Raw genomic sequence first — 27,702 nt, forward strand, 5'->3', positions numbered from 1 at the left:
CTCAGCTCTGAAGCTGGACCTCTTTGGCTGGCTGAACCCCGGGTAAAGCCTCCTGGACATCTCTCCTTGGATGCCCCGTAGGACCCTTGGGCCCAACTCCTGATGTCTGTGTCCCTGTCAGCAACCCCACCCTCAACCCAGGCCTCCCCCCGCAGACATAACCTCAGGGGCAGTAAGTGAGGCTACTCCCCTCTCCCCTGCCTCCCAAACCCAGCACATCAGCAAACCTCACAAACACAAAACTACCTCCTAAACACTTCCTCAATGGTTCATTTCCCTCCACCACCACTTCCAAACTACTCTGAAATCCTCCTTGGACAGTCAGACTGCAACTGGTGAGTACTTACTACGTGCAAAGGACTTAGGCACAGGGCTGCTAGAAGGACTAATTTATTGTGGAGTGTGATTATTTTTAGTTTATAGAAAAAGTGAAATTTTTAAGGTTAAGTATTTCCCAAAGTTATAAAATCTAGATAGCTGTGGAGTCAAGACTTACTAATAAGTTTACGGATTCATTCACTCAAACAAACGACTCAAAACCAGTCATTTTAACTACAATTGATAGACTGTCTCTTGAAAAGGAAATTCCCTCAATTACTTCAAGAGCCAAAGTAACGGTTCTGAAAGTCACATTTGACCATATGCATCAACAGGGCAAAACTCTTCCTTGCCTCCACATCTCCTCAAGGCGACATAAAGCATGGGGCCCTGAGCTCTGACTCAGCGGTCTTCAAGGCTCATCTCATCTTCTCCCACTATCCCTGGGTCCCATCTTGCTTCTTAGCCAGATGCAGTCTCCTTCAACTTCTCCAAGTGACTTAGCTCTCTCTTTCCTCTCAGCCTTTGTACAAGGGGGCCAGTCACATTGTCACATCAAACATTCCCGGTTGCCTACCCTAGACCCAGTCAGGTCCTCCCCTGTTTCTGTCATGTGCTGACACTAGGTCACTGTTTAGGTCTTAGGTCTGACATCTCGCCCTCTCCTTCCAGGGCCACACACCCAAGTCCAGGTAGGAGAGCCTCCTCTGTGTCTCATTCACTGTGCCAACTCCCATGGCTCTACCAGTCCTGACGGATTGTCACCGCCAAGCAGGCAATCCCTTAACTCTGTGCCCCGTGTGACACGGCGCCCCTGGAGAGTGGGCACCGGTGATTATTTTGTTCACCACTCTGTTGTTGGTAGCTGCCTAATGCTGACGCTTCGTAAGTCCTCAAGATACACTCCACTGTGAGAACAAATGGAGGCACAGAACTGGGGCGTGGAGCATGAAAGAAGTCAAACACACTCATTTTCCCGACGTATGCCTTCTTCTTTTTTTTTTTTTTTAAAGATTTTATTTATTCATTTGACAGACAGAGATCACAAGTAGGCAGAGAGGCAGGCAGAGAGAGGGAAAGGAGGAAGCAGGCTCCCTGCTGAGCAGAGAGCCAGACCCGGGGCTCAATCCCAGGACCCTGGGATCATGACCTGAGCTGAAGGCAGAGGCTTTAACCCACTGAGCCACCCAGGCGCCCCCCGACGTATGCCTTCTTAACTCCCTACAAAGACTGCTGATTATTGTGTGCAACTTTACAACTCGACAAGAGCTTTCCCATCAATCACACACTTGGTCATCGTAAGAATTCTATAGGAAGAAGATGGGGGTTGCTCTGCAAATTTAGATCTCCTCCTCAGAGAGGCTCAGTGACTTTTTTTTTTTTATTTTTTAAATTTTTTTTAAGGATTTTATTTATTTGACACAGAGAGAGCACAAGCAAGGAGAGTAGCAGACAAAGGGAGAGGAAGAAGCAGGCTCCCCACTGAACAAGGAGCCTGATGCGGGGCTCAATCCCAGGACCCTGGAATCATGACCACAGCCAAAGGCAGACAGGCAGACGCCCAACCAACTGAGCTACCCAGGCAGCCCATGGCTGGGTGACTCCTTTCAGCCAAGTTGCAAATAAACACAAGTCTTCGGGCATGTCTATCAGGTACACCTGTGAGATCCTTCAGAAGAACGGGAATGGGTTGGGACCCAGTCAAGGTTCTGGATTCTGGTTAACTAGACTCACAATCAGACCTCAGAAAAGGGGCAGCTGAAAATGGAGCAGGCTCGGAGGCGGATGTAGGTTTTGTCAGTGCTAAAGCTTTTACAATCTGGGGAGCATTCTTTAAGAAAAAGGGTTATGAAATTACAAATCCAAACCTAAGTCACAAGTGTCCTAAGTTTCACAGTCCACATCCAAGCACGACAGTAGGAGAAACTAAGCTTACATAAGAAAGAGGAGGAGGTGTATTCAAAGTCAAAGCAGTATCACAAGAAAGGTAAGGCACAAAAAAAGGGGGGACAAGAGGAAAAGTTGCTTATTCAGCAGTGACACGGGATCCTTGAGGCACTGTACCAGGCCCACACACACGCGATGATTACAGGTGGTGTCCCTGCCCCAGACCACTTACAACAGAGAATTAGCATCACAGCTAAAGAGAAGAGGTACAGACAAGGAGGACCTTGTAAAATGTTAAAAGTCCCCAAATGGTAGTATCTAAAGCAGCCCTCCACACACGTGGTCACTGTGATCTGGTCCTGCTTCAGAGTACTCATCTCCCTCGGAAATCACATTAATTTGCTTATTCCCTATCCCCCTGCTTAAACCACAGGGCAAAGAGGAAAGCGAAGGGTCTGGCTTATCCTGTTCACTGCTGCCATCCTAGCACCAAGCAAGTACCAGTTTCACGAGGAGCCTTCCAGAAGTATTTGTGGAATAAACAAATGAACAAGTAAAGGAATGAACAGAGCAACCAAACCTTACAAAGGCTCCATGTCCCAAGCTTTGGTTCATGTCATCGGTCTTTACAGTCTAAACGTGCATTTTGGTATCCGTTAGTGAATCTTTTAAAATTAACCATCACTGTTGCCAAATGAGCATCCTGCTCGGACAAATCATAATTTCAAAGAAGCCTGGCTCAGAGCCAAGCAGCCAGGAAGAAACATGGGCACCGGCAAACTTGAGGAAGAAGCGGAGTCAGAAGACAGGGTTGGTTTGTTTCACTTCTTTCTTTAGGCTGACAGACAATTGACTCAGAGTCGTGTGGAGAAGGGGTAGTTGGGACTGAAGCTGGCCTGGGTGGAAAAGACCTGGACCCACTGTCGGGGAGAGTAAAACGTTCACTGAGACAGAGAGGGTGGAAGCCAGCCAGGCGCAGGGTGTAGACGTGAGTTCGGGGGACATCTTTGCTGTGACTGGCAACATGGGCTCCTCGGGACACTAGGAAGACCACATAAGGTCATTTATAATTCTAGTCAGGAGAAGTGCAGGCAAGGAGATCGCCAGGTTGAAATCCAACTCTTAAATAAGAACAGGGAGAGATAACAGGTATAACGGTAAATAGATGAAACCAATACATGTTTCAGGGGAACAGTTTGCTGAAAATTAAGTAGAAAAAGAGTTTATGAAATTTAATTTACTAATATTTGTATAGTCCATCTTTTACCCTTTACATCTATTGTCCAAATGTTAAGGCACTCGGACAGGTGGTTCCAAGATATAGGTCTGGTGACACCTGTAGACACTGCCCTGAGAGGGAGGAAAGTGTCTGAGGACATCTTCATCCCCACTTGCGCTCTCCCTGTGCCGGGAGCTGTGTGACCAGGAAAGCTGCTTCAGACCCGCGAGTGGCCCTGTGGCTGCAGCTCCAAGGTCTGGAGGCTCCCTCCAGAATTCATCTTCGGACCCTAAGAAATCGATGTAATGCTAGGATGAAATACAAGTGACTTTTGTTTTGTTGTCTCTCTCCATAGAAAAGTGAGAAATGTGTCCTTTTCGGATAGGAGAATAGAGAAACTAAAGCTAATTACTATATATCATCATGTAATCTGGACATTTACCATTTACACAGTATTACTAAGAATCCTAACATCTGCAGAGCAAACAAAGGTTTTAGTCATTTCTGTCTAGGTTAAGAATGTCCTAACAACTTAAGAGTTATCCGTAAAACCCAAATAGCTCAGTATGATTTTGATCAGCAAAAACACCTTTACTTATAGAGGCATTTCCTCTTTACTGATTATACTCCATTTGTGTATTATCATAGACAAAACTAGCCCCAACTGAAGGCATACTGAGCCACGTAGTTTCACTTACTAATTTGTTAGAAGATTATTGTATTTATTTATTTGCTTGCTTAGAGCATACATGGGTGGGGGGCGGGCAGAAAAGGGGCAAAGGGAGAGGGAGAGAAAGAATCCCCAAACAACATGCAGGGGGCCCAATCCCATGACCCCCATGACTACAACCTAAGTCAAAAACCAAGAGCCCCTTTCACTTACTAATTTAATACTCCTGACCATTATGCTACATAATTACCATCATCCCTATGTAACAGATAGAAAACTAACCTTTAATCCTACTTCCTTAATCTTTTAAATTTTACTTAATTTCCTAGAAGGACCACAAAAGGGATTAAGTGATGACCAGCCATAGTGAAACCAGGCAGGGCTCTTTACGCTGAGCACTCTCTCAAACATTAGTACTATTTATTGACATGGTAGTATCTTCCCAGATATTACGTATTTACCAGACAGTAACCAGTAAACTAAGAAGTTGTTGAGACCAGATTCCTTGAAACAGCTATCTCAAAATGTGGCCCAGAATCCACTTACATACCTGTGCACATACAAATGCCCTGAACCCAGCTCCAGACCTATTAAGTGAGAACTATGGATGGGTCCCGAGAATTGCTTTTTAGCAAGTTCCCCAGGAAATTCCACTACAGAAGAAGATGTGAAAACCACTGTGACTAATTCCTTGCAAACCTCTACTACTGTCATTTGGAGTTTCAAATTTGACAAAATCCTATTATTTTCATTGAGGGTCATCTTTTGGATTATGGAGTTTGTGCTGGAATGTCCCACAATTCCATACTCTCCAGGGGGATTTATCTTTGCAATTTCACAATTCCTAACAGGTCTCTAGGAACAAGCAAAGTAGGCAAATAACAAAGTAGCTTAATTGCAAAATATTTACTATGTGCCTAATCTCATTACACATGGCTCTAGAGGTCTTCAGATATATAGGTCTCATTTCCACCTTCCTGTTGGCACCATCATTGCCATTTCACAGCTGGAGGACCTTGCCCAGAAAAATGGAGCAACCTGCCCCAAGTTACCTAGCTGAAGGGGAGCAGATGTTTCTATCCATATCTACTCTAATTCACTCTATTTTCTTTATTCTACAACATAGTTCCTCCCCCATGAATTACTGCTATCTAGATTTCAGGCTTTAAGGGGAAGAACTTTCCAAATGTCTTGAGCAAATTAGTCAACTTCTATACCTTTTCCAACCCCATACTTTGTCCACTAACAGTATTCTGTTTAAGCTCAAGTTAATAAATGTCACCACCTATAGCACAAAATAATGGCAGAGTAGACAAAGATCAAGAATTCTCTCAAATGAAATCACCAAACACTGTATCTCCACGATGTGAGTAACTCTAGACACAAATTACATAAAAGCAAGCAACTCCCAGGTCCACCCTTGGGCTTAAGCTCCATCATGGTGACCTAGCAGAAGACTAGGTCCACCACGCAGTTAGTGCCATCTTGGGATCATATCACTATTTTCCTCAGCCATCTGAATGTGGGAAAACAACAGGGATGTCAAGTAAAATTAATAGTCAAAACCATGGACTTGTCTCTAACACAACAGAGTGGCCCATATCCATGAAGAATCTGCATGAAATCTGTGAACGGAGTCCAAAATTCACTAACCCTGAACTGCTGAAGACAAAGGCAAGGTTCAAGACCGAGGGCAGGCTTTTTTTCGTTTGTTTTCTTTGTCCCTGGGAGCCCCATGCCTCCATACCTCCTTAACTATCTCAGACACTGAAGTGTTTCGACTCTGAATTCAGAGTCTAGTTTAGTTACACACCCAGGTGTCTGCTGCCTGTTGGGGGATACTGGGATGCACTAGGGGAGACAGTTGGTACCTGGGACCTCAAGGTTAGGCTGTGTCAGGGAAGGTCATCTGTCTGTGAATAGACTCTTGTCACAGTTTGAATTAAGAAATCAAAAAATAGGGTGCCTGGGTGGCTCAGTCGTTGGGTGTCTGCCTTCAGCTCGGGGCACAGTCCCTGGGTCCTGGGACCAGGCTCCCTGCTCAGCGAGAAGCCTGCTTCTCCCTCTCCCATCCCCCCTGCTTGTGTTCCCTCTCTTGCTGTGTCTCTCTCCGTCAAATAATAAATAAAAACTTTAAAACAAAAAAAAAAAAAAAAAGAAAGAAAGAAAAGAAAAAATATATGGCTAAAGCTTGGTTGTTTTCATTTATCAGGATTAAACACAAACACACACACACACACACACACGACACTGGGATGCACACAAATGCCATTAACAATTTTAATTTTGCTTAATGTCCTATTTCACCACAGCCCCCTGATGTGTGTGCCACAAGACAATGACAAAAAGTACAGGCAGCAAGTAGCAGGAGGAGGAGGGGCTGGACGGCAAGATTTCAAATAATCACCATCGTTAAGGTAATGATCCTTCACTAGTGTTGTATAGGACCCAAAGAATGTATTTATTTCTCATTAAAAATAATGATGGAGATACAGATTTGTATACATGAGAAAGCTTCCCAGGATATACTGTTACATTAAAAAAAAAAATGGTTACATATAATGTTTAAGCTAGAAATCCGTTCTTGTAAAATAGGTGCCTGAGTCTGTACAGACACAAAATAAAGCTACTGGTATTTAGTAGGCACTTATGATACATCGGGTACTATGTTTAGTGCTTTGCATGTATTGTAGCACTTAAGATGGGAGTGTTACGGCCATTTGAGAAATTAGCAAACAGAGTCAAGGAAGTTGAGAGTTGACCCAGGTCACAGAACAATTAAATAGCGAGACAGGGAGCCCAACACAAGGCTGATTCCCACTATGGTATATTAGACCTTCCAAGAGATAGCTTTGGAAGGATGTTTGCCAAAAATATTAACAGCAGCTGTCTTGGCCGGGGGGGCATTTCTCCTTTTAGTTTTTCAGCATTTTAGAATACATCTTACTTCAGTTATTATGTTTTTAGAGGGGGTACGGAGGGGCAGAGGACAAGGAGAGAAAGAATCTTAAGCAGGCTCCATGCCCAGTGGGGAGCGCAACACCAGGTTCAATCTCATGACCCTGAAGACCATGACCTGAGCTGAAATCAAGAGTTGGACACTTAACCAACTCAGCCACCCACGTGCCTCTAAAGCATATTTTAAAGACAGCATGCAATATTTTTTTAATATATAAATTAACAAACGTGTTTTAATGGGAAGAATAAATAAGCAGCATGAAAATCTTCCCATCTTCCATATATCTAATCTTCCACTCTATACAGCCCCCAAAACAACTAACCTCCGACTGAATGTGACCACGAAAAATATATGGAGTTGTCATCACAATCAATTTCTGAAAAATTCTGTATTAGGCCACTAACAAAACGTCATCTATCTCCAGACTCCTATTCTTCCAATACAACCTACACTGATCACCATATAAACTCTCTTCTTCCCTACTCAATTACCTTCATTGGCTCCCTACTATATCTAGTAAAGTCCAAAATATCCTTTTGTCTCATATCCAAAACCTTCCACAAGCAGGCCCCACACGTTCTCCTTCAACTCATCTCCTACTGCTCCCTAGCGTAAATGCTACATTCCACCTAAATTTAGGCCTGTTGACTTTTGGAGAGGACTCATCTCAGTCAAAGCCCAGCCGTATTCCAAGGACCGAACTAGAATATGAAGACCATTCAATAGATGTGTCCCATAAAGTAAAGCACATAATGAAACATAATTACTGGGGCACCTGGGTGGCACAGCTGGTTAAGTGTCTGACTCTTGATTTCAGCTCAGATCATGATCTCAGGGTAGTGAGATCAAGCCCCTCACTCAGCGGGGAGTCTGTTTAAGATTCTCTCCCTCCCTCTGCTTCTGCCCCTCTCTGAGAGCATGTGCACTTTATCTCTTTAAATAAAATTTTTAAAATCTTAAAAAAATAATTACTAATACACAGAATGAGCCATATAAATAAGCACTGATTATAAAGCATTTTTTTATAAAAAATTTGCACATCCAAATGACGAACCATATTCCATAAAATTCATGGCACCATTCATCATAAGAGACACAGCACTCTGCCAATCAAGCAATGACTCATACACCAGAATTTCTCTTTTCTAGTTAAAGAACTCTTAGATTTATTTAGGTATTCCATGCATAAATAAATACACAGAAACAAAATAATTTAGCCAAGGTATTCCTAAAAATTCTTTACTCAGACTCTGACTCCTTTGAATTACAGACCAACTCAGTTTTCGCTGTCCCTGCTTTCCCACAATGCCATCCCCTGTGCATCTCTATCAGTGAGGCACCATTTCCTACCAGTGCCTGTTACTACTCCAAGGTTTTCTTCCAGTCAGCTGACATCCAATCTCCAATTTTGGATGCATGCATGCTCCAATCAGTGAAATCAGTTGCCTGCTTTCACTCTGCCACATGGTTGAGAGCAACTGTGATTCCTAGCCCAAATTCAGACATGTTAAAATGCGAAAATAAAAGTTTGTCATAGACATGATGACATCTGGGGCTTACAGAAAGACACAGAGAAAGAAACTCACTGTTTGAGAATGTAAACACTACGTACAAAAATGACCAAAGAGGAGAGATCTACAACAGAAAATAGTTTTTCTTTTTTTCAGTCCGACGTCAGGATCTGTATCATCACCCAGCCCTAATCCGTTTTCAGCTTTTGTCACACACCAGTCCAATCCCTTTCCTCATCTTCTGAGAATTCCTTCTCTGCTGATGTCCTCCATGACACCAATTAGAGCTGGAAGGAAAGGAAGCAGGCCTCCTGCAGATCTTCCCTTAAAGAAGCCATTCTTGTTTCTCTAGGTACCTGCAGTATTTTCTTCTCTGATATGGCAAAACCCCCAGAACCTACCTCATTCAAGCTATGGGGAGAACAGCAAGCTTGTTAAGAAGGGGATCATGCCATTAAAAATAATGACTATAGACATGGGTTCAGTAACTCGCATTTTTAAATAAAGCAGCAGGGCTTTGAAGCCTTTTCGACTATTTTTTTTGTAGCGAAGCATAAGTCACAAATAGCCTCATTTTTCTTTCAAGTCCATAAATATTTATTCAGTGCTGTAAGTGTTTAGACCTGCACTTGGTTTGGGACGAAACTCCAAGAAAAATAAGTTCCTACTCACATCATGCACTCACTCACTAAAACTGGAGAGAAAAATAAACACATGAAGCAGGTTAAATATTTCATTTGTTTCCTAGGTCCAGTACAGACCTTTCTGCTGCCTTTTTTTTTCCCCCCTCTTTTTTTAAGTTTGTAAGGAAGGGCTATAAGAACAATGTATCAATGTGTCAGCAATCTAAAAATTAAGTTGTCAGCTTTTTCTCTATACTGCGAATTACAAAAGAATTAGAGGTTTGGTGCTAATAGAAGCTTACAGTTCTAAAGTATGCAATTTAACCAATCACCGCAAGGTCTAAAAATGTAATACTGAAGACATTTCCACCAAGTGATCTGCAATTCTGGTATCTAATTTCAACTTTTCTACTTGTGTCATTCTTCCCATTTCCACCCCCCTGGCTTTGGAAATTGTTCTGGAATAGCTACACAGTGAAGAACTGCCCAGCTCCTCTACATGCATAATACGCTCACATGAAAAAAACGACAGTCATCTTGACCGAGGAAGTACAAAAAAGACAGTGAAGATGTGCAACTATCCTATGAGCCATCACTTCTTCATGCTCATGTCACATTACATGCAGAAATCAAAACGTGAAACGTACTTTACAGTGTCAGAATATCAGACTTCCTTTTCTAATTTATTCAATACTAATTTGGGTGAAACCCGTCTGTGGTCATCTGTGCGCTAGAAATCTAAGTTAGGATTAAAATGCTAAAGTATAAAATAATTTGTGAAACAGTGTAAGTGGAAATCAATTACCCCAAACCACTGCAGATGTCTTGTAAACTTGTGAGATCTCCAGCTTCTTCCATCATTGCCAATTGCCAACTGCAATCACATCACTCAAAAATAAATCAGAAAAGACACTGCTTACCCAGAAAACACACTATCTTTATAGACAACACATACTTTTAAAAGATATTATTAATTATCTAAACCAAGAATTTAGCAAGAATGCTATTTTAGTGCAAAGAATAGTAAAAAAAAAATTGGCTCTGTGCATAAACAAAAATATAGACTCATTATTCTTGCTCTCTGGGTAATTGTTCAAATGGCCCTTTTTAAGATTCCATATACTGTTTTCCCCAATAAAAAGGAAATTCAATATTTCTACTATTTCATAAAAAAACCTTCTTCTTCCTTCATCTATGAAACACACTTTCCTATGCAGCCTTGAATTCACATCTACCTTCCCATCCTCCAAACAATACCTTATAGTGCAGTTCAACTTGAGAAAGGAGAGTCTCGTTCATTTATCAAGCAAAGTTCAAGGCAGCAAGATGCTTCAGACCTTCTGGTTTTGCTTGCCCCACCCTTGTTTCCTTTGAGCCATAGTGATGTCACAACACCAGGCAGGGTAATGACTTCACTGCTCCAGTCCTTGCTTCTGAGCACACAATTCTTTGCTGCCAGGGCAAATCAAATGACAGCAGAACGCTGCAAGCGTGCCTGACAAATTCCCAACAAATTAGCAGCCAGCAAGCCTTTTGAAAGAAAGAGATGCAGCAATTGCACCACTAAAGAGCTATCTAAATGAAGTGGTGCTAAAGATGAATTTGATTCATGGTTTTCAATAGTAAGTCTATATCCTGTAATAAAGCTGACACTCAGGGCAGAACTGTGGCTGGATGCTTGTAAGACGCTATGGGAACCAAAGATATTCAGGGCAGTCAAGTAAATAAGTAACCTCTCTCTTCATTATAGCTCAATTCTCACAACTTCTCTCTCTCTCTCTCTCTCAAATGCATATTTTTCAGCTTACTCCTGAATGAAGTTCTATGTCACCGAAGAGGAAAGAAATTCTCATTTGTGAATTTTAAGACTTCGTTTTAAAACGCTAACTTAAAAGATGAACATGTATACGACAACATGTAAGACCATATCCTGGACAAAAAGTTCCTGCCACATTTAATCCAACGTCAAGTAAATGCAGAAAATATTCACCAACTCGTGACAATATCACGTCTCTTAGTGAATGAAGAGTTGCTTGTGTTGTATCTGGGCAGCCCCTTAACGCATCTGACCAAAGGGTTCTAAAAAACAAATGTAGTTTCTAATCAAGAAAAAAAAAAAAAAAAAAATCCCTGGTCTCCTATTCAAAGTTGGCCAAAGTCCAAACCCCGTACAAGAACTGGCAAAAACTGCCTCTAATCTAAATCACATTCATGCAAAAGAAATGACTTGAAAATTAAATGTAAACACTCAGCGGAGACACTGACCTTTGACCTGTCTCTTCTGGAGCCTTCATCTAAAAGGTGTTTACAAATTAAATAACGTAGCTACTCTTTTTATTACCGATAAATCACTCACAAAACATGTTCTTTTTGCAAAAAAGTATTTGCCTGAAGTGGATTAGCTAGTTGAACTTTATGCAGTACCTTATGCCTTGGATATAATATTTTGCTTTTCTAAACTATCAGAAAATTATAATGCAAATAAGACAGTATGCAGAGATTTTCATCAGTGCCTTGTGAAATTAACAAATCAAAGTTACTGCTTCTCAGTCTAGAATTTATTTCCTCTCACAACTTTGTTACTCCAACTGAAGTTGTAAAAGTTTGAAACCAAAATTAAGATGCGTTTTTAAAAAACCCTGTGAGAGCCAAGATATAAATTGCCTCTCCATTTCCTGGAGTTTACTCAAGCTTGATGTGATCCCCTTTCATAATGGGACTTTTTTGGCTTAATTTGCAGTAATTGGTGCTGGGTCCCGGGCTCCCAGATAGACGTGGAATTTTAGAATTTTGGATCCCTGGAGGCTTCAAATATCAGAGTAAAACCCCCCAAAAGAATGTTTTCAGCACTTAGTGCGATGACTTTTCTGCTAACGTTCATACTATCAAGGGAAACTCCAGGACACCTGGCCGCCTCTGGGAGCCTAAAATGGGCCCCCCAAAAAGCATCTGCAAAAGCAATTGTACAGGACTGCAAGACTAATGTAAAAATACTGAACCACCAACTTCAACACGTAATGGAAGCACTGCATTAGCAGGACTGCCTGGCCCTCTCAGGATTTCCCAGCCCAACCTCCACACGTAATTAATACCACATGTTTTCTTTATCATTCTGTCTGTTCTCCAACAATCTCTTTCCAACTTTAACCCCGGGCTGCAACTGGAGGAGAAAACCCTAGAAAACTTTGGATCCATAAATAAAAAAACCCCAAAAGGAAAGACTGCTCCCACTTGCAAGGGACCAGTTACAATTTACTAGGTAACCACACCCACCGCATTGCAGAAGCCATGAACTTGGCGGGGGTTGGAGGGGAGAGGCAAAACGCGGAGGGGAAGAAGTAGGGCGAGATGAGAGGGGAAAGCCGAGAAAGCGAGCCCCCACGGCAGGAGCTGCGAAACACCCGCATGGAATTGGCCAAGACCAGGACTCCCGCCGTCCGATGCCCCGGCCTCCCCACCCCCACGCGCCGCAAAGCCGCCCTCGCAGACACCTCCCGAGGCAGCTCGCAGCCCCGCGGGCGCCAGGTGAGCAGTGAGGCTCCCGGCCCCTCGGCCTCCCCGCGCTCCGGCTCCCGTGCGGGGAGCCAAGGGAGCGCAGGCTGGGGCGAGGGACGCCGCAGGTGCCGGGCCAGGAGCCACCTCTCTAGGACGCTCCCTCCCCCTCCCTCGGCGACCAGCCTGCAGCCCCCGCCACCGTCCGGGGGACGCCGCCCCAGTTCGGGGAACGAGACAAGTTACATAAAAGCGGCCGGCCAGCTCCCGAGCGGGGATGCTTTGTGCCGAGCGCACCTTACCGGCCCTACGCCGCGCCCGCCCGCGCCAGGCACCCGGGACGACCCCGCAGCCGCGGCGCGCTGGGCGCTGGGCGCAGGGCCCCTCCCGCCCGCCGGCCACCCGCCCCGGGCGGCGCCGCAGTGTCGCCCCCGGTCCCCCGCCCCTCCCTGCGCAGTCTGCCTCGCCCTCGCCCCCAGCCCCGGGGTAACTTAAAACATGGCGCCCCAAACGGGGGATTTAGGCTAATTGGCACTGCAGGGACGCAGGGGCCGAGCCGCCCCTCCCGGCCAAAGCTCCGGGGGAGGTCCCCAGGCCGGAGGCCGATGCTCAGGCTCCGCGCGCCGGCCCAGCCGATGCTGCAGCGCGGCTGGCGGACGAAGCGGGCACGTCCCCGGCGGGGGGCGCAGCGCACCGGCTTGGCCCGGCCCCGCGGGGGTCCCGATCGGAGGGCGGGCGGGTTCCAGGGCCGGGCCCAGCGCGGAGCTCCCGCGGTTCGGGCGGCTGTGCGGCGCCAGGGCCACGCGTCAGCCGCGCACAGCGCGCTCCTCACCCCCGGCCTCCCGCTAGTCCTCCGCGCCTCGCAAACCGGAGACCCCCTAGGATCCCCCCCCGCTCCTGCTGCCAGAAAAGTTACCTCGGCTGGGCAGGCAGCCCGCGCGCCGCGGCGTGGGGACTAGGCTCGGGCTTACGTCCTCCCGGCTGTGCGCAGGAGGCTCGGGCGTGGGGAGGAAGCCGCAGACGCGGGCTGCTCGCAGCCGCTCCCCGCCCCCCTTTGCAGGCTGCTCGGAGGCTCCGCGGAGCTGCGGCGGGGGCACACGCCCAGAGCCGGCGCAGAGAAAGCCAACCCCGTCCTGCCTTCGCCTCCCAGCTGCGGGGGAGGGGGCCACCGCAGCACTTCAGGACAGTTAGGTTGTAACAGGCTTCTCCATCCTGGCGCAGGGTCTGGCACGGGGACAACGCCTTGAGACAGTTGCCAATAGCATTAGTCTTTGGATTTTCACTTTAGATTACAGCCCAGGCTTTCTGTCCCCTTCCTCAGGCCTGCCAGACACTCCTGTAAAGGGGAGTGGGGGGAGGGTGCTCCTGGCCGTCAGGTGAGTAATTTACTGACTCAGGGACTGCAGTGATGGTTTTGTTTTCTTTCTTTTTGGAAAGAGAAAATAATCAAATTGACAGCGTCTTGCGCAGGGTGGGTGTTCAAGAGATACAAAGTTAATAGGGAACACCTGAATTAAAGGTTGAAGGAAGAGGCTGCCTGTGTTTCGGCAGCCCCTTCCTTCCCACTTTCTCCTTCCTCCCCACCATCAAGATCCAAAGTTACAGGTGGCCTCCCAAGCTTCCCAGTCTATCAGAGGAGTAAGTCATTACTGATCAAGCTTTCAGCTGAAATGGGGTGGGGGGGGGGGTCACGCTCTGATTTACAGGTGATTCCAGGTCATCTCACAATAAACTCTAATCATGTAACTAACTCGTATATATTAAAATGTTTAAGGCCCTATTTAAATGTTCCTCATCACCCTTTCAGAAGCTCACCCACTCACTTTAAGGTGGCAGGATGGATTCACAAAATATTGCATTTACTACTGGGTACCAAAGATGTGGTGCCGAATAAAACCCAGTGGCAAAGGTTAGTAGGCTAGGTCTGTCGGTGAAGCTTCCGGAGGTGGGGAGAGTTGGCCTGTTTAGGACAGAGCAAAGGCAATAGAAAAGGGGAGGGGGCATTTTTCTGGTTGCATGGGAGAGACGATTGGAAAATCGTGGTTACTATGTTGCTATGGAATTTTTGAACCTGTATTCAGTAGAAGATACGCAACTTTGGGAATTTCTTTTTCTTTTTTTAAGATTTTTTCCTTCCCCTTTTTTTTTTTTTTTTTTTTTTTTTTAAATAGAGATCACAAGTAGGCAGAGAGGCAGGCAGAGAGGGGATGGAGGGAAGCAGGCTCCAGGCTGAGCAGAGAACCCAATGCAGGGCTCAATCCCAGGACCCTGGGATCATGACCTGAGCCGAAGGCAGAGGCTTTAACCCACTGAGCCACCCAGGTGCCCCCAACTTTGGGAATTTGTAAACAAGAAAAAGTGGCTGAAGTTTTGTTAAAGGAGAAATAATCTGGTGACGCAGAGATGGGCAAATACAAGGAGTGAAATGAAGTGATTGGGGGCATTGTTCCAAGATATATTTGGGGATCACCTATATTAAGTTTCTATCAGGCCATAGGAGTATTACAGACATACATACATATACATCTCACATTTGTACCTATATGGCTGTGTGCGTGGCATATAAGATCTGTGAATGAAGAAAGAGTTTTTTCCTTGTTTGTGTGCACACGTAAACACTCTTCTTTAAAAATGGACTTGAACAAATTGCATTGTTTACAACAAACACGAAGTTGGCATTATCATTTCAGACACAGATGGTTTCATATTCATTCACTTTATTGTCCTATTTTTGCTATTATTTTTTTTTAAAGATTTTATTTACTTATTTGACAGATCACAAGCAGGCAGAGAGGCAGGCAGAGAGAGAGGAGGAAGCAGGCTCCCCGCTGAGCAGAGAGCCCGATGCGGGGCTCGATCCCAGGTCTCTGAGATCATGACCTGAGCCGAAGGCAGCGGCTTAACCCACTGAGCCACCCAGGCGCCCTTTGCTATTATTTTTTAATTGAAAGCAAATTGTTTTCTCCTGATTCACGAATCTTAATCTTCCTGGTAATGGAGAAAATCAGCAAAAATGTACAGATGTCTCTTTTCTTGGGAGAAAATATTAAGAGTACTAAATATTATTTTTTACAAGTTAGAAGTACCTAGCTATTTATCTGAACATTCCATGAATTCAAAACTTGGAGTACAAACCCTACTGCTTCATAGTTAATAGTAAATCTGGGAAGTAATGAGGCACCTGGGTGGTTCAGTGGTTAAAGCCTCTGCCTTCCGCTCAGGTCATGATCTCAGGGTCCTAGGATCGAGTCCCGCATCGGGCTCTCTGATCCGCAGGGAGCCTGCCTCCTCCTCCTCTCTCTCTCTCTGCCTGCCTCTCTGCCTACTTGTGATCTGTCAAAAAAAAAAAAAAAAAAAAAATCTTAAAAAAAAAAATCTGGGAAGTAATTACTACAAAAATGTTAGGGTTTGACCAAGCCTCTCAGCTCTTCTTTTTTGATTTTTTGATTTTCCTGGCACAGATATGGAGAAAAGAAATGCCAAATAAAAACTTGTGAGTGGCACAGAGCCCTACCAGTAACTTGCTGTGTCTCTGTAATAAAGCCTTTTCCTTCTACTTTATTAACATCCTGCAGGAGCCCCTCATAGTCATCTCTGTCTCCCCACAGTGCCTCACTGAGAACACTGCAAGCCAGGCACCGAACATTTTCACTAAATGAATGGATGTTGACTAATGAACTGAGTTCACTGTATTTGAGAGTTGAGTTTCCTCGTGTGTAAAAATAAGAGATTATTTCCAAAATTCCTTATGCTTCAAAAATACTAGGGGGTCTATAAAATAAAAAGACATTATCACATCTCTACCTGCTGAGTAAAAGCAATAATGAAAAACCTTTTTAACTCTTATCAGGAAACTATGAGCTTTTCTACATGGAAAAAAGAAGAAAAGTAACCAAATTAAGTAGAAAGCAAGGTGATGATCCCACTACAGTTGGATTTGCTTTCTTTCATAAAGACTAATTTCTCCCTGCATTCCTCTCACTACCAAAAATGAAGCCTCCTACAGTCCCAGAGAATGTTACAGAAAAGTAGTCCTTGGGTCAAGGGAGTGCTTTTCACACAGTCCCAGAGCCAGTGCAAATTAATTCTGAGAACCTTGTTCATCAGTTTTCTAGTTTACTATATCTACATGGCAAATACTGAAATAATCCATGAAATGTGGGGAAAGATTCCATGACTCCAGCCTAGGTCTCACGATGCCCATTCTGGTCTCAATCATAGGTCTAAGGCTTACCCTACAACGTTAACATCTTACTTATGGGCTTCCTGACATTATTCTGTTGTATACAAAATATATTACTGAAGGACAAGCCATCTAGAATTCTAGCCATGGTACAGAGAAAGGAGGCATAGCTAACTTCTGGTGAGATAACAAGTGTGTGGAACTTTATTCCAATCCACAGAGGATGTCCCCCAAACTTCCACCGAACCCCAGGTGCCACCAGCGTACAGACTCATTGATGCTGGTACTCTGCTACCTGTAGAGTGACGTAATTCCAACCTGAGAGCCCAGGCAACGGCAGACTTTGCAGACTGTATCATATTGTCAGCCTCACCGACAAGACTCTAGAAAGAAACGGCAAAGAATCTGGCCAGCGAATATGTTGGAACTTTGCCCTTCAGCATGAGGATTGGAAGACTAGAGAAGCCTACAAAGGTGGCTACTCTAATAGGCATGCAACACTCACTTGCCCTCTTTGACAACCTCAGACTACTGTCACATAAAGCACTGTGATGTTTTTAAAAATGTGCATATTCTCCAGCACTTTAAGTTGACTGTTTTTCAGTCTCAGATGCCTTAGTAATAAGACGCTACCAACACTTGTAGTAGCTGGTTGAGGCATCTTGCATGTTCAGGATCGTGTCAGGCACCTCCTTTGCAAATTAGTCCTTGAAATCAGGACACAAAGTCTTCAGCCAGGCATTACCAGGGACCATAAATAAGAGAACTATGGGGATGAATGCCTAATTCAAATGTAGCAAGCTTATTCTTATGAAATAAAAATATGTTTAAGAGTTTCTAGGGTTTGAGAATACTGTCAAGTTTATAGCTCATTAAGGCTTCCAGATGCTCTCTTCATTCAGGGTTTGTATACATCATTTCAGGGGTCTGTATACATGCAGAGCACAGATGCAAAATGAAGTAAAAAACCACTCATAAATGCAGCATAAAATGTACAAAAATATGTACACATGAGAGGGAACAAGCTTAGACATGCCTACGCATCATTTTAAAAAATCATTCCTATTCATCAGAATTTCCTATTTACCTCCTTTCTCTCTTTAGGTTATACTCTTGTAAAAATATTGGTCATAATGGTGGGGCCAATACATATTGTATAAATTCCACAGTATTAAAATATACACTTACTGGGTTTTTTTTAACTTTTTCCATTTCAAGTAAATTTTAGAAAGCTCAGCACTTTCAGATAGAATAATTTTAACCAAAAAAAAATTAAGGTTACTCTAATCCTCAGTTGTTTATAAATTTAAATGCTCAATTCTCTTCTCCCCTTGAGTAAAAATAAAAATCCATTAAGACTATTTTATATTTGGCCAGTTTATATATAATGGCAAAATACAAAGAATGGAAGCTGGTAATCTATAAAATTACTAAATTCAACTCCCAAACTGTTCACTGTCTGAGACCACAGTGATATCCCAAACGTGATCAGTATTGGGTTATACTAAGACACTTAACATTTTAATCACTTTCCCCCAAAAGACACAAATGCCTCTCAGTCTCTTATAAAGTTGTAAATAATCCTAACCAGCTATTATTTTTTGTTTTAACAGAAATCAACAAGAAATAACTGAAGAAGAAAAAATAATAATAATAATTCGCTGAGAGGGGGGGAAAAACGGGTAGTAAGACACATTCAGATGTCTGATTTATTAACTTGCCAACTCTCTCTCAGGCAAACATGCCACAGCTAACCTACAAACTAAGAAATGTACGGCTATAACTACACCAAAAAGAAAATGTCAGCTTTGCTTCTTAATTTGATCCCTGCTTTACAGCATTTTTTTTTTTTCTCTTTCCAATTACCTCACTGTACTTGCTTACTTTAACAGTGTGGTTTAGGATTAGTCCACAGCTTCCAGAATGTTCTGGGAATCAATGAAAATACCATCTAGAATATCTGGCATTTAATAAGTCAAAGCCATTTTTTAAAAAAGCTTCCTCTATTGACTCTTTTCCTGTTCAAGATATTTATCAGGAACTTGAAACATGCAAGGTAGGCTTATTTGCAGATGATACAAATCTGAGGATGCCAGAGTTTCTCAATCCAGGTTGTTTGTAAAGAGTTTAAATTTTACATTTCCATGTCAACAATCGTCTTGGAAAATGATAGAAGTATTCACACCATTTACATCAGAATCACTCAGAGTGCTTGTTAATATAACACATTCTTGGGTCCAGCGCTAGACTAAGCAAATCAGAACCTCTGGGGTCCAGAGAGCAGGCACTTTTAACAAGGTCCCCAGGATCCAGGAGACCAGTATACAACAATAATCCCACAGGTGACAAAGTTAGTGTGCTCAGACAGATGTTTCTAAGAAGCTGGACAGAGACAAGTGGTAGGAGGTTAGCCTCATTGAGCCTATAGGTAGCAGAACTGAAGGGTGTCTACACTACAAATCAGCACACATTTTGCAAGAAGAGTTATTGCTTGGATCCTGTCGCATGCATCAGTTTGCAATAGTGGTTCATTAGCAGTAAGTATAGTAATAAATAACAATGAAAGATTGTTCTGTACCCAATTCCAACAATAATTGGATTAGATGCCCATTTGCTGAAGACTGCAGTAAAACTACAACTCTGACCTTAATTTCCAAGTGCACAAAACATCTTTACAAAGTTGCCAAGGGATGTCTCATTAAAACAGGAAATGAAGAACTAATTGCTAGCAGTTTGGGTTGAATGGAAGATCTGACCCTCTCAAACCCTACAAATAGAGACTTTAATTAATTAAATTATTAAATTAATTATTAATTAATATATTTTATTATATATTTAATTTTTATTATTAAATTATTAATTTATTAAATCATTATTAATTTTTATAATTAAATTAATTAATTATAATATATAATTACTATAATTATAATTAATATAATATATAAATATAATATAAATTAAATATTAAATTAATTAAATTATTAATACCTTTTGGTATGACATATACATGAAAACAGATAACCCCTACACTGATTAGTGAAAACTAATGAACAAAATTAAATAAAGAAATTGAACAGAGGCTATATATCTTCCTACCCTTAGATATAACATCAGGAATTTTGTTTAGAAAAAACAGTATCATTAATCCTATTAAATTAATGGTAATTTTATTGTAAGGGTCTTATATTTTTCATATAGATTTATAAGGTTCTTTTAATTTTATAGTTGATGAGATTTTTAAGCATGAAAAATTTTATTCTAGCATTACATCTACATATATTTAAGTGGCAAGACGACATGGGGGCATCAGAAATAGTCTCTTTTGTTAAAAGACTGATTAAGAACGAGATTTCAGCTCAATGAAAGGACTGCTATTGTAATATGGACGAGGTTGTCTTATGGGCAGTAGGCTGTCTACCTAGAATCTTCAAGGAGATACCATAACATCAGTCTGGCCCCAGAGAGAGTCCTCAATCAGGTGGGCTCTTAGGCGACATCATACTTAAAGTTGTGTCCAACTCTGAGATCAAATTGCTTTCCATGTGTGTGCCACTCAGGAACCAGGAATTGCCCACAATTCTTCACTGTTGAGGTAGAAACTCAAATGCTGACTTCACTAAGATACTCTGATAGATGTGTATTTACATGTATGAAACAGCTTACCAGACTTCATTATAGGTTAAAACTGATTTGCCATTGGTTTAGTGCTTTTTTTCTTTAAATATGTTGACAATATCCACTACCTATTCCCCTCCCAGATGTTTCTCTGATCCATCTTTCTAATCTACTTGTCCCACCCTTGCTCATCAGACCTTTCTTATCTCTGAGCCAGGTTTCACTGAATGGCCTTAGGTCACCAAGAATCATGTTGAGTCAAGGCAATGATTCTAAATAGGAAACCATTTTACTTCAAAGCCTTTTCCTAAAGTTTTTCCAGGTGTGCCAATGCCCATTCCCAAATTATTCTACAGTTCAACAAAATCAAGCAGGCCTAGATCTACACATACGTTCATGAACACCATTAGAGCCCAATGAACAGAGTACTAGGTGATACCTGAAAACTGTTATGTGGCCTTGGGTAAATTTCAAATTTCAGCTTTTCTTGTTATCAATATCCATTGAAATATTCCTCCCATTTTCTGTTTTACTAGAATAATGTGACGGTTCTCAACCATGACTATACATTTGAAGAATCACTTAAGGGAACACTTAAAAAAACAGCAACTGAAGGTCAGTTTCATACCGGGTGATAGATATATATGTGCTTATTATAGTTCTCTTTACTCTGTATACATTTGACATATTAAATTAAAATATAATTTTAAAATGCTGGTGCTTGGGGCGCCTGGATGGCTCAGTGGGTTAAAGCCTCGGTCTTCAGCCCAGGTCATGATGCCAGAGTCCCGGGATCAAGCCCCACTTCGGGCATGGGAGCCTGCTCCGTGCTACCCCCCTACCCCCACTGTGCCTGCCTCTCTGCCTACTTGTGATCGCTGTCAAATAAATAAAATCTTTAAAAATAAATAGATAAAAAATAAAATAAAATGCTGATGCTTGAGATCTACCCCAACCCAATAGAGCACAACCTTTACAACATGAGGCCCAGGTATCATATTTTGTGACCTTTTCCAAGTGGTTCTTATGTGCAGGTAGAGTGGAAGAACAGGAGTACAAATCACAAAACTGAACGTTAATTGCTCCTCGAAAGCAAGACACTATAAAAGTAAATTTGAATAGAATTAATATAAATGCTTAATAAAAATTAACCAATTAATAGATACTGACTACCTATTTATATCCTTAAAACAAATTACCTGAATTGGCTACTTGACAGCAGCCAATGGATTAACCATGCGTGTACCCATCATCCTCTATAAAGCTAGTTGGTGTTTGAACACACATTTGGTTTCCCGGGCGGTCCCCGCCATCAGATTTGTTAGTACTCACACTCCTTAGGGGAAGCCTATTACTATAGCTGGCTGCCCACTTAACTGTAAAGTGTCAATAAAGTGATGGCATATTTAACGACAGGCATAAAGAACTCATAACACACTAAATATCATGACTAGGATTTCAACAACTCTTCAAACACTCCAGAGGAAAAAAATATCATTCATGGTTTTATTCCAAGTTCTTGTGTGAAATAGAGAAAATACACATACGCACTCACTTTTATCTTGAGTGAAAAATAATAGAAGGCTCCAGCATGTACTTTTTGATAAAACAGATGAGAATACTTGAAAAATTAGAGGGGATCTATAGGGAGTCATGTCTAAATCATATATAATCTTAATGCTTTATGAATGGGAGCTAGCGATTTTCTCCCAGCAGTGTTCAGGGACAGGGATCCTGAATCATGGTGCCCAGCCCAGGGAACATTATTTCTACCTAGAGTCAAACTGTATTGATCATTTACTTTGTGCAACGAGCTGTTTTACAAGCTCTTATTCTATGAGACTACCTCATTTCACCATCACAAGAACTTTGTGACATAGATTCTAGGATCACCACCATTTTATAGTTGGGGAAATGAGGCAGAAGCAGGTTCAACCATGTATCCAAGGAGGCGCGATGACTGGGGAAGCTAGAATGGTCTGACTCCTCAGCTGGATGGATGATCTCTCACTAGAGAGACACACACACACACATTTGGTTAAATTTCACAAAATCACCAGTATTCAGTTGTGGGTTTTTTTGGAGGGTTTTTTTTTTGTTTTGTTTTGTTTTTTGGCTTTTTATAATACAGTAGTGCATTGCAGTGAGGAAACATTGCATCAGCTATACATGCAGAGTAGCACTAAGTTAAGGAATGTCTTTCCATTACCAGGGGCATTTTGGAGAACTACAAAGTCTCTAAGAATACGAATATAGAAAAGACACTCAGGTCGTTTATAGTTTAAGAAGCCACTGGAAGAATGTATGGCAAATGCTAATAAAATCATCATCGTTATTACTAATTTTTCTTTTATACACTGTGTGCCACAGATTTTTAAGTGCTTCATCTGTATATTTTCTCTTATTCCTCAGTGTCTTCTGAGGCAGGAACTCTTATGATCCCCATTTTAGAGAGGATAAAACTGAGGCCACTGAGGAGCTAACTAACTTGTCCCTAGTCACACAACCAGGACCAGTCAGTTTTGTTTTGTTTTTTAAAGATTTTATTTATTTATTTGACAGACAGAGATCACAAGTAGGCAGAGAGGCAGGCAGAGAGAGAGGAAGGGAAGCAGGCTCCTCACTGAGCAGAAAGCCCAATGCGGGGCTCGATCCCAGGACCCTGAGATCATGACCTGAGCTGAAGGCAGAGATGTAACCCACTGAGCCACCCAGGCACCCCAGGACCAGTCAGTTTTATTCTGCAACGATGCCAAGTGGTTCTTAAAGAATTCTGCATGTTCACTTGGGATGTCCTCTACGGGAAAGGAAATAGTACATTAAAAAGTGGTAGCATGCGTAGAATCCTTGTATAGGTAAATGTCTGTTTTACAAGGAAGACTATTCTACTACCATTTACAGTTTGAGAAAAAGACCAAAGGGGAATGCTCTGACCCACTGGTAAGTCCCAGTGGCCCTGGAATTTCAGCACAGATCCAGAATACAGCCACTTCCCTTCATAACCGCCACTAGCACTCTGGTATTAACCATAAGCCATGACCATCCCCTGCCTGATTCCTGCAAGAGCCTCATCACGTTTCTCTCTTCTGCCACCATGAGTCCTTTCTAGTCATTTGACAGACAGGTGCTGTGATCCTAGTAGAATGAGCCAGATCACATCAGTCATCTATGTTTAAAGCCCCTAAAGGCCTCCCCACCTACATCCTCCGGCCTCAGGGCCTCTGACCCCACTCTTTGGACACATCTCCATACTCTCTGTCTCTCTCATTCTTGCCTTGCAGCTCCTCAGACCAGCCAGGCTTCTCTCATACTAACATCCTCATCTCCCTCATGTCTGCTCATGTGTCACCTTCTCTAAGGAGCCTACCCTGATAACCTCATTAAACCTGTGACCAGGCTACCCCAGCACCCCTGCCTCCTTATCACCTAACATACTGGTCAATTCCTTATTTATCATGTTTATGGTCTGTCTCCTGCCATTCAGCTTAAGTCCCACAAAGGCAGGGGTTCTGGGCTCCTAATCGCTGGTGACCCAGCTGCCTGAAACAGTACCTGGCAATGGGAAGGCATTCATGGTACATTTGTTGGACGAAAGAAAGAAGAAAGCAGCAGGGATTATAAAATATGATACTCTTTTAAATAAAGTTAAAAAAATAAAAAATAAAATAAAATGTGAGACCCTGAGAAAATACAGAATTGAGTGGTTAGGTAACCAGGATTGGGATGAGACACCAGAAGGAACAGATTCCGAAGGAAGAAACTCTAAGAATGGTGGGCCTGTGATAAAAGAATGTGCATCGTTCTATGCCTTATACCTCCTCCACGGCCACTGGTGGAACTGATTTGGGCAAAGTCTCCAAACCACCCTAAAGAACTCCCCAGCCTCACCCATGAACCAACACACATGACGCCAGCTGGGCGCATCTCCCATCGCGTCCTCGGAGATGAAACAATGGCAAAGCCACCCCTCCCAAAATGCCACTGGGTCATTTCTTAACATCAGGGTGGATTTAACAAGCCCTCATCTTCTCAGGACAAAAGAAAATATGACGGGATCCAAGCAGGACCCTCTTTAGTCATCTGCACAAACAATGAAATTGACCACTGCGGCGGAAAATGTCAGATCAACCGAAGCGGAAGTGTCCAGGCTAATATTATTTTTCATATCAATGGTTGCCATGGTGATACTTATAAAGATTTAGCAACAATCAGGCAGTGAATTTAAGAGGCGGCTGGAGGAAAAGAAGTTGCAATGTACCCTCTGTCTTCACAAATCACTCTCATCCCACTTGTGCCCAATAAATGGCTCACTTCTTTTGATTGCACTTGGCATGCCCATGAAAGATGAGTTTTCGATTCTGTAATTCCAAGCTTGAAGGCTGTGCTGTGTTTTTCCATTTGGTCTGCATTAAGGTTTTATTCAGTGATTCATGGTGCCTTTCCAAGGTCACCAGGCCATTCCCTCACTGCCAAGAATGTCTCCTCATCCCCAGCCAGCCTCTTCCTCTGCCAGAGCACCCAAGTTCTAAGGCTTTCCACCCCCTGGAAAGAATATCTGTGTGTATTACCATCACCAACTTTATGCAACAGCCATAATTGAAACAAATTAAGGAGATAGAATATCTAAACCACTCCCTCTCGCCCCCACCCCCCACACTGCTGGACTGCAGGTTCTGTGAGGGTAACAAGTTATCTCTAACTTATATTAGTGTATTCCAGAATGAGTAGCATGGCCCATTAATCCTTAAAAAAGAAAAACAAGAAAAAAGTTCTTAGTACTAGGTACTAGCAGCTTAGTGAATGACACTACCAACCCTCAGTCATGAAAGTTAGAAACCCTGGTATCTTCCTGGCCCCTTACTTTCCTTCAACCCCTTTATTAGACCTAATACCAAGTCCTTTGCATTCTACCTTAATCTCCTGGATCTGTCCACATCGCTCCCTCCTTGCCCTCAATTCTATAATAAACTCTTATCAGGTCTCTAATCCAGCCTCCCCTCCCCCACCTCACTCCATGCCCTGCCTGGACATGGGGACGTGGGACAGGCGTAAACAACCAGAGATATAAGACCAATGCTGTGGCCTCCGGCTTAGCACACTCCCTTCCCACTGTTTCCGGGGTGAGAATAATACCTTCTAATGAAGTTTCAACACCCTGAGATCTCTCCCGGATCCTGAACCTTACCCCTCCCCCTGCTCTGGCAGACTGGTCACACATCCTCATTAGGGGCTCTGGTGGCCGCAGTCCCTCTGTTTTCCAGCACCACCACCACGCCTGCCATGCGCCGCATGTGTGTATGTGATTATTGGAGGAACCCCCGTCTCCCACCATGAGACTGAGACTAGGGTTGCTTCTGCTCACTGGTGTGTCCCCAGCTAGCGTACTGCCTGGCACTCAGGAGACACTTGGTGAACATCTCTGAAAAATAAACACCTGTGGACTGTTACCTGCTTAGGTGTTTGCCTACACAGCTGGTGGCGAGACACTCTCTACTCCTGCTGGACACAGACGAAGAGCATAGACCCCAACTCAACAAGGCTTTTCTGCTTTGGACACTTAAGTCAGGCTCACAGAGGGCACTCCAATGTTCATCCGTCTCATTTTTGAACAGGGACTGAGGAGAAACCAAAACCTTGCCATTTTCCTAGCGGTATAGCTGGAGTTGGGACCTCTGACACCAGAAATGCTACCAGCATAGGAAGGAGAATGACCCAACTGTCCCCCAGAGCAGAACCTCCACCTCTGGACATCACCACTGAGCCCCATTTGCTCTCTGGATGTCAGTGATTAATCCATTAGAGAAATTAAAGGGCAGAAAAATGAGATGCTTCTACCTCAGACATCCGGGATTGGCTGAGGGAAAGCCAGGCAGATGGGGAGTGTCTCTGTCTGCCCGAGGCCCCACATCAGGGACAGAGTGTGAGGCTCGGAGTCAGCCCACTGGCTCTTCCGAGCACCAGCGCCCCAATCCTTGGCTTGGGCCACGTTGCTTCATCTCCATTTATCTGTTTTCTCATTTCTAAACTGAATGACGAAACCTGCTTCAAGGACTATTGAGAGGATTAAATGAAATAATTGATTTAAGAAGCACTTAGTAAGCATAAGTGTCATATGATGGTGTTGCCGCAAGGAGGGCAGCTCACAATAACACGTTGGCCACTCTCCTCAGCCGCCACAGCCTGGCAGGGCCCTGAGGCCTCCTCCCTCCATCTCACCTCAGGGGACTCAAGTGCAGAAGCTGAGCAGGGGAGGTCTTGGAGAACCAGCCCACTTGACAAAGTGAAGGAGGATGGCTCTCAACCCTGGGGGACGGGGGCAGTGAACTTATAGATCTGCTTCCCAGATGGGCTGGGAAAGAAGCATCCAGGAGCCCTTAACAGCTGATCTGCTGGGGCTGTTGACTTGGTTACACTGCCCAATGGAAATGGGGCAAGTGCAGGAACTCCCATCTGCTCGAAGGGAACAGACCTCCTATTTTTAAACAAAGATCTTCTATGTTAACGTGTGCTGGTCCTAATAGGTTGGGGTTTTATTTTGTTTTTGTTTTTGTTTTCTTTTCCAGTCTTGTAGCCATGGCTAGAAGCATTTTTAAGGCACTCATGTGAGAAGTTCTTATATGCCTCATTATTTGAGGCATTTGAAGAACATATGCCTCATTATTTGGGAATCACTTCAAAAACTCCCAAGCACCCATGTTGTTGAAGACGGATTGGGTTTTTTGAAGGAGACACGATGATTTCGCACAGGCTAATGAATAAGGGGTTGGCTGGAGTCAGAGTCATCGGGTGTCAAAAACAAACCGAAACAGAACCCTGAGTTTTAACTATAAACACAGTCAACAGAATTCTTAGGATAGTTTAATGTGCTAATTTGGAAGGAAGCTCCCAAAGTACATCCAAAAAGATCCTGAGCAACAGAATCATCTCTACCCACAAAAACAATTATCATTTATTGAGTGCTTACTATCTGCCAGGCATGCTTCAGTCCTTGACACACATTTTCTCACTCTGGATTCAAAATATCCTTAAGCCTATCATACCCATCTTACAGATGAGAAGTTAGGCAACTGCCCATGGTCATAACCGGGTAAACAGTAGAACTATACTTCTCTGCATAGAGGCATTTACTGGAATATCTCTCTTCTCCAAAAAGTCAGCATTCCTTTGAACAAATGCACTCCGATATACTTGGGTTTTTTTGAAATTTATCATATAATACTCAAGC

General features: G+C 43.2%; 1 protein-coding gene across 12 annotated transcripts in view; it reads right to left on the reverse strand.

Annotated features, from left to right (window-relative positions):
• Window positions 1-27,702, reverse strand: part of EPB41L3 (erythrocyte membrane protein band 4.1 like 3) — a 179,236-nt gene that overhangs the window by 133,897 nt on the left and 17,637 nt on the right. The window contains exon 1 of one of the 12 annotated variants that reach the window (XM_032875702.1): window positions 13,596-13,783. The exons of the other annotated variants lie outside the window; for them this stretch is intronic. The gene's annotated coding sequence lies outside the window, so the exon portion shown is untranslated. Of the gene's footprint in view, window positions 1-13,595; window positions 13,784-27,702 lie in introns of those variants that run through there. 12 annotated transcript variants of the gene reach the window in all.

This window comes from Lontra canadensis, unplaced genomic scaffold, assembly GCF_010015895.1.
Source record: "Lontra canadensis isolate GAN:19392208 unplaced genomic scaffold, GSC_riverotter_1.0 scaffold57, whole genome shotgun sequence".
Classification (NCBI taxonomy): Eukaryota; Metazoa; Chordata; class Mammalia; order Carnivora; family Mustelidae; genus Lontra; species Lontra canadensis.